Source organism: Camelina sativa, chromosome 4 (assembly GCF_000633955.1).
Source record: "Camelina sativa cultivar DH55 chromosome 4, Cs, whole genome shotgun sequence".
In the NCBI taxonomy this organism is placed as follows: domain Eukaryota; kingdom Viridiplantae; phylum Streptophyta; class Magnoliopsida; order Brassicales; family Brassicaceae; genus Camelina; species Camelina sativa.
This window is the reverse complement of record NC_025688.1, coordinates 706,063-716,663: the sequence shown is the minus strand read 5'-3', so window position 1 is coordinate 716,663 and position 10,601 is coordinate 706,063. Positions and strand designations below refer to the sequence as shown.

General features: G+C 31.2%; 1 long non-coding RNA gene across 1 annotated transcript; it reads right to left on the bottom strand.

Moving 5' to 3' along the window:
• On the bottom strand, positions 7,564-10,430 carry LOC104779470. The gene is made up of 3 exons (XR_766475.2): positions 10,340-10,430; positions 9,866-9,933; positions 7,564-7,956 (listed from the first exon to the last, which is right to left on the bottom strand). It is a non-coding gene; the product is annotated as an uncharacterized LOC104779470 (long non-coding RNA).

The window sequence follows — 10,601 nt, the reverse complement described above, 5'->3', positions numbered from 1 at the left end:
ATGACTTTGGCTGAATAACATTACGAGTCTTGTTTTAGTAACAACTATAAGATTTTTCTTGCAAGACTAACATTATAGATGACTGTGGCTGAATAAAAAGTATGAATCTTGGTTTGTCTACTGACTACAAAACCAATTTGTGAACAAACAAAAAAAAATACGAAGATAAGTAGCGATCAATGTCTTGATAGTATTTCAATAAATTACTATATTAGATTGAAAACAAAAAAAGGACTGTGTGAAGAGGAATCAGCGGAATCAAACACGTCCCTAATGAGCCTAGCCTTATATATAGCCTCCTGCACCCTCTTCGCGAAGGACGTCTCGGCTGAATTTTAGACTCAAATACATTATTATCCATTTTTAATATATTTCATTATATAAAATTTTCCTTTGAATTTAATTCCTTTTCATATAAACTAAATATAACGTAAAATTATTTTACAATAAATTAATTTAAAATTTGAAAGTATATGATATATTTTTATTTTCTCTCATTTTAAAGTATAATATTTACACATGCTTTTATTTTTATTTAAAATGACTACCCTAGTTTTATATTTTTTTTAATAATGTTTAATTTGTGTTTTCTTTTTCCTGATTCATTAAAAAATGAAGATGATTCAAAAAATTGATTTGAGAGAAATATACATTATGGTAAACAAATTCGCAGGAAGCCAATAAAGATGTTTTGTTATTTATTATAGCAACTCCATTAGATTTATGAGTGTCTTAATATATATTCCCTTCGTTTCAAAATATAAGATGTTTTAGAAAAGTATTTTGTTTCATAATATATGATGTTTTCAAATTTCTATGCAATTTTTAGATTATTTTAGTATTTTATATTATGCAGTATTGTTTCTGATTGGTTAAACTTGTTAAAAGTAAATACTTTTTAATATGTTTGGTTTAGTTAAAACATCCTATATTTTGAAACGGATGGAGTAGTAATTACAAAATGTATATTAATATTGTAAGATAATTTTTCTGGGAAAATGTGAGGCATCTCCACTGGTTATTTGTAGAGGGTTGCTTTTAATTAAAAAAAATAAAAAATATTAAAAATGCATAACTGAGAAAAGAGAAACTAAAGAAACGTTTCTTCTTTAATTACTTTAAGAACGAGAAAAATGTCAAAAAAATACTGAACTTTCAAATTTGGGATGTTTAAATCATGAACTTTCAGAATATCATTTATATGCTGAAGTTTTTGTTGACTTTAAAATTAAATAGATAACTTTCTTTTATTAATAAAATATTAAATATTTAATTTTAAGTAATTTGAATGAGTTGTTCATGAGTGGAGATGGTCTGAGACACTATATCTAAAATGTCTTTATAAAAATATTTTAATTGAATTTGTTATTGCTTTTAAGATATTTAGGGCATGTACAGTGGTGTGCTCTCAAATGAGTTCTCACCAATAAAAGAAGTAAAAATTAATAAAAAGTAGGAGTGAGAAGTGAGAATTGATTCTCAAATGAGAATTTTTGAAAATCTCATGAGAAACTATCTATACACATGGCAATATATAATTGGTTTAAAATTTTATTTTTCTTTTAAATTTTAAACAAATAACTAAACTAAATAATTGATATTACTATAATATATTTGAGAGACTATGAGGGTATGAATGGTAACTGCGGTCAGGGCGGACAAATCTGTCTGCGGTCCAGACCGCTCTGTTCTAAGGTCATGAATGGTTACAGCGGTTGGGGCGGACAAATCCATATGCGGACTGTACAGCTTTTTATTTACCATTCAGCAAATGTAGTCCGCAGTGGTGCGATCCAAATAAAGTAGAGACAAGACCGCAACGGACCAACTGCGGACCGCTTTTGCATATAAACAGAGTTTGTCCGCAGCGGTCTGTAGTCTGCCTTAAAAATGAAGCTGTTCAGACCGTAGATGTATTTGGCTGCCCTAACCACAGTTACCATTCAATTCCTTGCTATGAATGGTTGCAGCGGTTGAGGCGGACAAATTCGTCTGCGGACTAGACCGCTTTTTATTTACCATTCAGTAAATGTAGTCCGCAGTGGTGTGGTCCAAATAAAGCAGAGATAAGACCGCAACGGACCAACTGCGGACCACTTTTGCATACAAATAGAGTTAGTCCGCAGCGGTCTGTAGACCGCCTTAAAATGGAGCGGTCCAGACCGCAAATGGATTTGACCGCCCTGGCCGCAGTTACCATTCAAAGTGTGGACAGCGAACCGCTACGGTCCAAGTCTATTTGTAAGAAAAAACGGTCCGCAGTTGGTCCGCTGCGGTTTTGTTTCTGTTTTATGTAGACTGCACCACTGCGGACTACAAATAATAAATAGTAAATAAAAAACGGTCTGATCCGCAGATGGATTTATCCGTCCCAACTGCTGCAACTATTCATACCCTGAAAATCTCTAACAAACTACAAATGCTCTTACAACACATTTTATATTTAAATTTATGTTAAAACATTCACAGAGGTTGTGCATGCAATGTAGATGATATTAGTATATCCCACGCCAAAGTACTTTTGTTTTATCCACTTAATTTTAGATTTGGACCGTGCATCTGAAACCACCGATTCACCTCTTCCAAATGTGCCACGAAAGCACCCACGTTTATGACTCTCATAAAGAGGAAATCTTGGTGCCAAGGTGAGCTAGGGGAAGCTTCTGAATTCTGATTCTATCATCTGACTCTTTATGGAAACTAGAAAATTATTTGGGGGAAAACTTTTTTTTATGTGTTACTGATCTCAAGAGAATTGATACAATATATCTAGAAGCTAACTTATGTCTAACATAATTAGAACAGAAAATAGATAAACATGCATGAATAAATAAATCTTCTAAATCTCTTATCTTTATCACAGTAGAATTTCTAAAATATTCTTTGGTTTGGGTTTCCTAAACGGACTTTGATGATCTATAATAGTTAGTCCGCAAGATACTCATCTTGTTTTCCAATATACTCCCAATACTTTTAGCTTTCTCAATCATCTTGTTCTTATTGTTCACACATAAGAACAAAGTTAATTCGAAAAACGGAGTTGAAAAGCAAGATCCTTGAATTGAATAAAATTGGAGATGAAGAGATATATTTTGTGATTGAGTGAAAAAGCCAGATATTTTGAGATACTTTTTAGAGTAAGTTGGCAAAATCTACACTTTTGAAAAGATATTAGAATACTATACATTTTAAGTTTGAAAATTTAGAAAATAGACATCTTTATACTTCGGTGAGATAGCTTGTGTGCGATATCTAGTAGGTGATATAGATCACATAGCCGTACATATCTATTATAAATTTATAATTAGTTTTGGTTTTGTCTTAGTGATTTTTGATATTGTTTGTAATATTAATTTGTGATTTTAAATATTTTGGAATAAAAACATTGCACTCCGTCATAAGTTTGTCAATTTGTGCTTTCTTCTCTTTGTCTTCATATCTTAAATGTCTTGTATGTTGTCTTCACCCTCGATTAAGAAGAAGACAACATATATAATTCATTCATTACTTATATTAACCATCGTCATTTCCGCGTCAACTTCACCCTCGATTTTTAATTCATTCATTACTTATATAACCATCGTCAACTTCGAAGACAATATCTTGGAAAAATAAACGTTTTCATAACCATAAATATATGATAGTTTTCTTGTGATTATTGTAAAGGTCTTTATTTTAACATCTTGTGATTATTGTAATAAAGATTTTTATTGGGATATGAAGAACCGGAGATCAACAGTCCAGATGACAAACCCAAGAATATGTAAATTATGAAAATTGAGAAGATTCTAAAATATATAGTTTAGAAATATTTACATATATAGATTGTGGATTGGGTTGAGTATGTGCGAACTTGGCTCTGATACCATGATAAATTTGATGAGAGTAAGAACACAAAAGTATTCAGGAAGAATTAATATTAGATTCTCATAATTATAATGTTACAACTTATGTTCTTTTATATACACAAGAGATTTCCTAAACTAGGATAATGTAAATGTAAAATAATATATTTAGATAAATGTAAATATTCCTAAACTATATATTCTAGAATCTTCTCAATTTTCATAATTTACATATTCTTGGATTTGTCATCTCAACCGTCGATCTCCGGTTCTCCATATCCCAATACTGAGCTAGAAATCGAGACGAGATTCAGCGACTTTGTGAAACTCCCTCCCTCACTGACGCCATTGTCATCGAAGCTCTCTCTCACTCTATCCCCTCTCGCTTTGAATCCTTTCTGCGGTTCTGCTGTCTATAAAATTACACAACTGCCCTTAGTCCTTTGATAGATTATACGACAGCGTTTTACTTGTTTAAGTAAGGAACGGTGATAACTGAACGACGTCGAACATCCATGTCATAAGACTTGGCATTGTTTGACAAAAAAAAAAAAGACTTTGCATTAACATTTTACAGATTCAACTAGATTTGGACCCGTGCTAGAGCACAGATTGAAATTCCTTTTATTTATATTATAATTTCAAAATAAACTATAGTTTATAAGACGGTTTAGCATTGTAAACTGAGAAACGATTGTTATTTTTTTTTATTTTTTTGTATGAATATGAGAGATGTATTTTGGTAAATAGAGATCTGAATGATTTATATCAATGTTTTTCTAATCATGAGCGGACCGGCCGGTCGGTTCGATCCAACCACAACCCGATAGATATTCCGGTCCGGGTAACCTCTAAAAACCTAACAAATAAAACCAGCAAAAAACCAGAAAACCCCGCTAAAAACCCGTGAACCGGTGGTTGAACCGGCGGATCAGACGGGGTTGTCGGTCTCAAATTAAAATATTTTATTTTGGTCACACTTTAAACTCAAAACAAATTAAAATAAATATTGTTATTTATAAAAGAATCAATTAGTTATTTTATCTAATCATTTAAAAGTTTAATTTTAGTTGTTTAGTACTTAACTATTTATGTTTTGTCTTACTAAAAAAAAAAAAACTATGTATGTTTTGTTCATATATTTATAGAAAAGTAGATGTTATATTCATAAAATGTAATCAAATTAATAAACTAATTGACCCGTAATTTAATCGGTCCGACTTGTTGACCCACTGACCCGAAAAACTTCCAGTTCACCTTCCGCTTGGAAGGGTGTAGGTCAGATTTTATTTTAAAATCCACAATAAAATCTCGGAAATCACGATTAAGTGTGATTAATTGCCAAGATTTTATTCCTTTTTACGCCTAATAATATATTGTTATGTCTAACACTATATATGGTGTAACAATATATGGAATAATCAAGATTTTTTTTTGAAATTGTATAAATCATTGAAATATTATCTTTAAGAGGATTCTTTGAGATATTCTTAAGTGTATTCGTAATTTCATATAACCCAGGGATTTCATCTTTAACTTTTTTTTGTAACCAACCTATATTTAATATATTATCTATTTTGTAACCAATATATAAAAATTATATACTTCCATTTTATTATACAAAAAAAAAAGTTTTGTACTTTCTTTTTATGATTGAGAGTATATTTTTATCCTTTTAATAATTTGGTTAACGTTGTGGTCTCTCAAAAATATCTCAAGAAAATAAATTTGTAATATTGTGATTGTAGATCTTTGGAAACTACGTGACCTTCCGAAAATAAAGTTTGGAATATCCATGAACTATCAATTTGGAATATCCCGTTTAAGATTTTCGGTTACAATTAAGATTTTATTTGTTATCATTAATATATTAAATATATGTATTATCAACTTGTAACCAATTAATATATAGATTAATCTATAATTTATGTATAACCTATTTATAATCATTTATTAAAATTATAAAATCTACCAAAATAATGTTATGTATTTCCCTTTTATTAAAAAGAGGATCCACGTTACATATGATTATATCTGCAAATAGCATAAGAATATGATTTGATGTCAACTTGATGACTTGGAATGATGGATGACTAATTGACTATGATCTATTTTTGGTAAATCCAAGAGATTTTTTTGTTCTTTTAGTTTTTAAATACGTTACCAAAAGGAAAAAAGATGACCAGAAGCTACTTAATCAAATCATGTTTGACTTTCGTGCATTCTTAGTATATATATTAGTATGGTATAGAATACCTCTCCATCGTTGATAACATGTTTAATTATTTTACCATCAGATATTAAAGCATTTTTACCCATTTGAAGTTTTAAATTAATTGATGTTACGACTAAAAAAAACTAATTGATGTTAGTATTCGTGCAAAAAAAAAAAAAACGTTGAATAGGGTCTTTTTATGAATTTCCATTTCTACACCATCAGCTATAGCTCTAAACGTTACATAGAGCTGCAAGGAACCATAGTGCTTGTGAGTTTAGAATCTGTGAAACGTATAAAAGACCTTTTTGCATGTGGAAGAAATTTAAACATGAGGGAACAATATTTGTTAATAGTAATCTGCGTCTTATGAACTAGAACACCTAAGTTAAAAAAAATAAATTCTCAGAATCGTTGAATACTTTCCAAACAAGTTTCTTACGTTTCTGTTGCACATCGTTTGGAATAAGATTTGCATGGTAGACCATCGAGACACGCGACCACATCTAAACAAAGCGTAAGAAACTTCAAAAATTGTTGATGGAGACTGAGAACAAGGTAACTATAATAGCTGTTGAATAACATACTGTGGTCTTTGAATTGTTTTTACGACCATATTCAAAATTTCAAATGATTACTACACAACGTTTAACTTATTAAATAGCCAAGAGTTTCACCAGTGTTCAATCTTTGGAATGTCACCAGTGTTCAATCTTTGGAATCTCATTTTGATGTTAAAGAATAAAGAGTATACATCTATCATAAAAAAAAAATAAACAATACGATTATAAATTGGTAGAGTAATATTCTTAAGAAACAAGATCAGAGAACCTAATTTGTGAATTAGACTCTTCGGTATGTTGTTGGGCTGTACAGTTAATGAGATTTCTAATTGGTGTGGTCGTAGTAAAACACGAATATAGATGATTTGGGTTAAGAAATTTCATCAGTTTCAAGATAACTCCGTACAAAATTCAGACATACTACTGCTAGTGAAGTGATAAACCATATTTTGAGAAATAATAGAGGAAAGATAGGCCATATCTTATGATGAAAGATTCCGAGTCTTATCAAATAGATTTGCGCATGTCGCCTTCTCGGGTCGCAATCTAATACATGTCTGCATGTCGGCATATATAATTATTTATAAATGTCTTTAATTTCGTTCAGACCAGCTTTTGGGTTTGAATGGTAACTGCAGTCAGGACGGCCAAATCCGTCTGTGGTCTAAACCGCTCTATTTTTGGGGTGGACTACAGACCGCTGCGGACCAACTCTATTTGTATACAAAAACGGTCCGCAGTTGGTCCGCAGTGGTCTTGTCTCTATTTTATTTGGACCGCACTACTGTGGAATATATTTGCTGAATGGTAAATTAAAAGCGGTCCAGTCCGCAGACAGATTTGGCCGCCCTGACCGCTGCAACCATTCACTTTATATTACTTTCGATGTGTGTTATGATGTAATAAAATGAGTTCTGTTGAAAAAAGTCACTCTGTTGATTGGCTAATAGAAAAAAAAAAAACAGGGATATATATTTTTATTAAAACACCGAACACTATGGATAAGCCATAATAGCTAGCGGAGCCACTTTTTTTTTCATGAGGACTTCATGCGTCTTGCACCTGAAGCCAACGTAAGCAACTAAAGCATGACATCGTTGGTCCTCCTCCTCTCTCTTCACTTCTCTTCCACTTTATTGTTTCTTTTGTGCATTGTCGTTTTCATTAAGCAATTTGAAGGTCATAATACATTTATTTTCTAAATCGTTTTGACGTCGTAGATCTCAAATCTTGTTATCCTAAAGCGTTGTGTCCCCCACATCTGGCCAATCGATTTTTCACCAATTTTATTTTTGGGTCTGATTGGTAACGTATAAAAAGCTGTACAAAAAAGCTGTAAGCTAGAGCTGTAAGATTTTAGGGAATAGTGCAAAACTGTAAGAAAAAACTGTAAATAAAAGCTGTACAGAAAAACTGAGGGTAAAGTTTTTGGTAAAATTTTTGTGATTAATAAATATTAAAACTATATATTTGTAAAGCTTTAAAAAATTGTCACCAATCAAACCCTTTATGTTTTCAGTTTTCACCATGCACGGGTATTCATGTAATCGTACGATATTGAATTGTTTTGTCTATTATAGAATTTTTAACACATAGATATATAGAATATACAGTGTATATATATATATATAGCTTATAAAAATAAACTTCTGGAAACGAATTTCGAGATGTTAATGTGAAGTTCACATTGGCATAGTTTTTTCCGACTTCTGTATAAATTCCTTGTATTATTGAAAACTATGGATAGCTTTAATTAAATAAAATGTTAGATGGTAAAAACATCAGTTACACAAAAATGTGATGTCAGGTTTTCCATATATATAATATAATAAAACATCTAACAGGTGTTTACTGTTTTATTTATTTTAAAAATATGTTATTTGTCTTATTAAATTACTAACAGAATCAAGAACTTTTATTAGCATTTTATCTTGAAAGATACATAAAACAAGACAATTTTTTTTTCAGAAAACAAGACAAATTATCTCAAAGAATATTGCTCAAAATGATCTCATGCAATTATAAGGGTGGAATCTATATATATAAAATGCAGTTTCCTCACTCCTGATGCTGCCACATCAGCTACTCACTCAGTTTAATAAAGCCAACTTTTCAACACAACCCACTAAGCAATTCCCTCAGATTAATAAGCCCAACAATTCATGTGAAAAAATTAAACGGGTTATAATAACTACAAATATAAACTCCAAAATTCATTTTCATAAATATTATTTGAATTTTAACACTGAAAAATACTGCTACAAATAAGAACCCCATTACTTTAATCAAAAAACCCTGAAATTAAATAATCCAACACACAAAACCAAACGGAATTAATAAGAAGGTACAGATTTGAAAAAAAGGCTTTCTAAAAATTAGAGGAAATATAATTCCAAAATAAAACGACACATCAATGGAACCAACAGACACTAAATATTCAATAATACTTTAAATGATGTCTACTAATGTTCATAACAATACCAAAATATAATCAGGCACAAATATATCATACATATACATTTAAAAAATTGATAGAAAACTTTTTTTTTAAAATGGATTTCAACGGTACGCCACATGTGTTACCATTATTCTTTTCTAAACAAACTTCTAGTTGTTGTCAACGGTTTCAAAATTAAAGGGCCATAAATTTAAAGCCAAACTACACACATCACTATGCAATAATTTAATGATTAAGAAGAAAACGGCAAAACTCATTAATACGTGAATATCAAAGGAACAACCATAAAGGAAAAAAGGGAGGCCAACAGTAAATAATACAACACACATAAACGTAACTGCAACACATTTCCAACTTATAAATAACTTTGAAAAAAGTCTAAACTAAAATACACACAACTTCCAAAAAATGTTTAGAAACACAGCTTACTTTATTGAAGAACTACCAGACGACGTGTTCGGAGATATTATCTCTCGAGTTGCTCAGATTTCACGCACAATCGTCAGGCATGTTATGCAAGCATCACCACATCTTGCTAAAGCAGCCCAAAATTACCGAGTTTACAAGAAAATCAACCTAAGGCCACTAGCCATAAATCCACTAGCAGCACTAACGAAATACCAAGACCTCATGGAAAAATGCATTGCAAGTGGAAATTTGCAGGTACACTACATTAATACACTACATTAAAGGGATCCAAGAGTACTTTCACAAGAACAACACAGAAGAAGGGTTGGCACACTTGAAAAAGGCAGCAGAAGGTTCTTACAACAACGATATTTACCTTTACGAAATTGTTAAGTTGTGCATGGGTGACACAACAGAAGGAAAATGTTGGCTCGACAAGCTAGGCTGGAAACAAAACAAAGCAAGGAGTGATCAATGCTGGAAAGATATCAAGAAGTCGTTACACATAGTCAATGTCCAAAAACTACAGTCCTACTACAATACATTGGCAAAAGTCCAACAAACTATCATCTGCACACTCAATGACATGGAGAATAGATGCACACACTGCTACTACTACAAACAAATGATCAAGTTTGTCTTTTTCTTTTAGCTTAAGGAATAACAATAAGGTTCACCAATGTTATAATCCTCTTAAAATTTCCAAAATTCAAAATAAAAGTTTTTGTTTTTCTCTTTCATAGACATTACGTACGCCTCCAAAAGAATTTAAACAGGAGAACGAGAGAACATAACTGAAAGTATAGCAAGAATACAAACGATTGGAGAAAAAAAAAAGTCCACCACTTACAATGACAACAAAACCAGAACATACAAGATGAACATATATTGAAAAATTTTCCCACAAAACATCCCAAAAACAGGTCTAAAAGTATTATGACCACTAGGAGATAGAAATATGCAAAGAGTTCTTTAGCTTCAAGGACACCTATATAATAAAAATAGTTGGCTTTGAAAAACAGGACTACTTAAAAATCTAAAGAAAAAACAACTGCGACGAAAAAAAGACAAACACTTACAGAGGATCAGGGAAACACAAGTAAAATTCAATT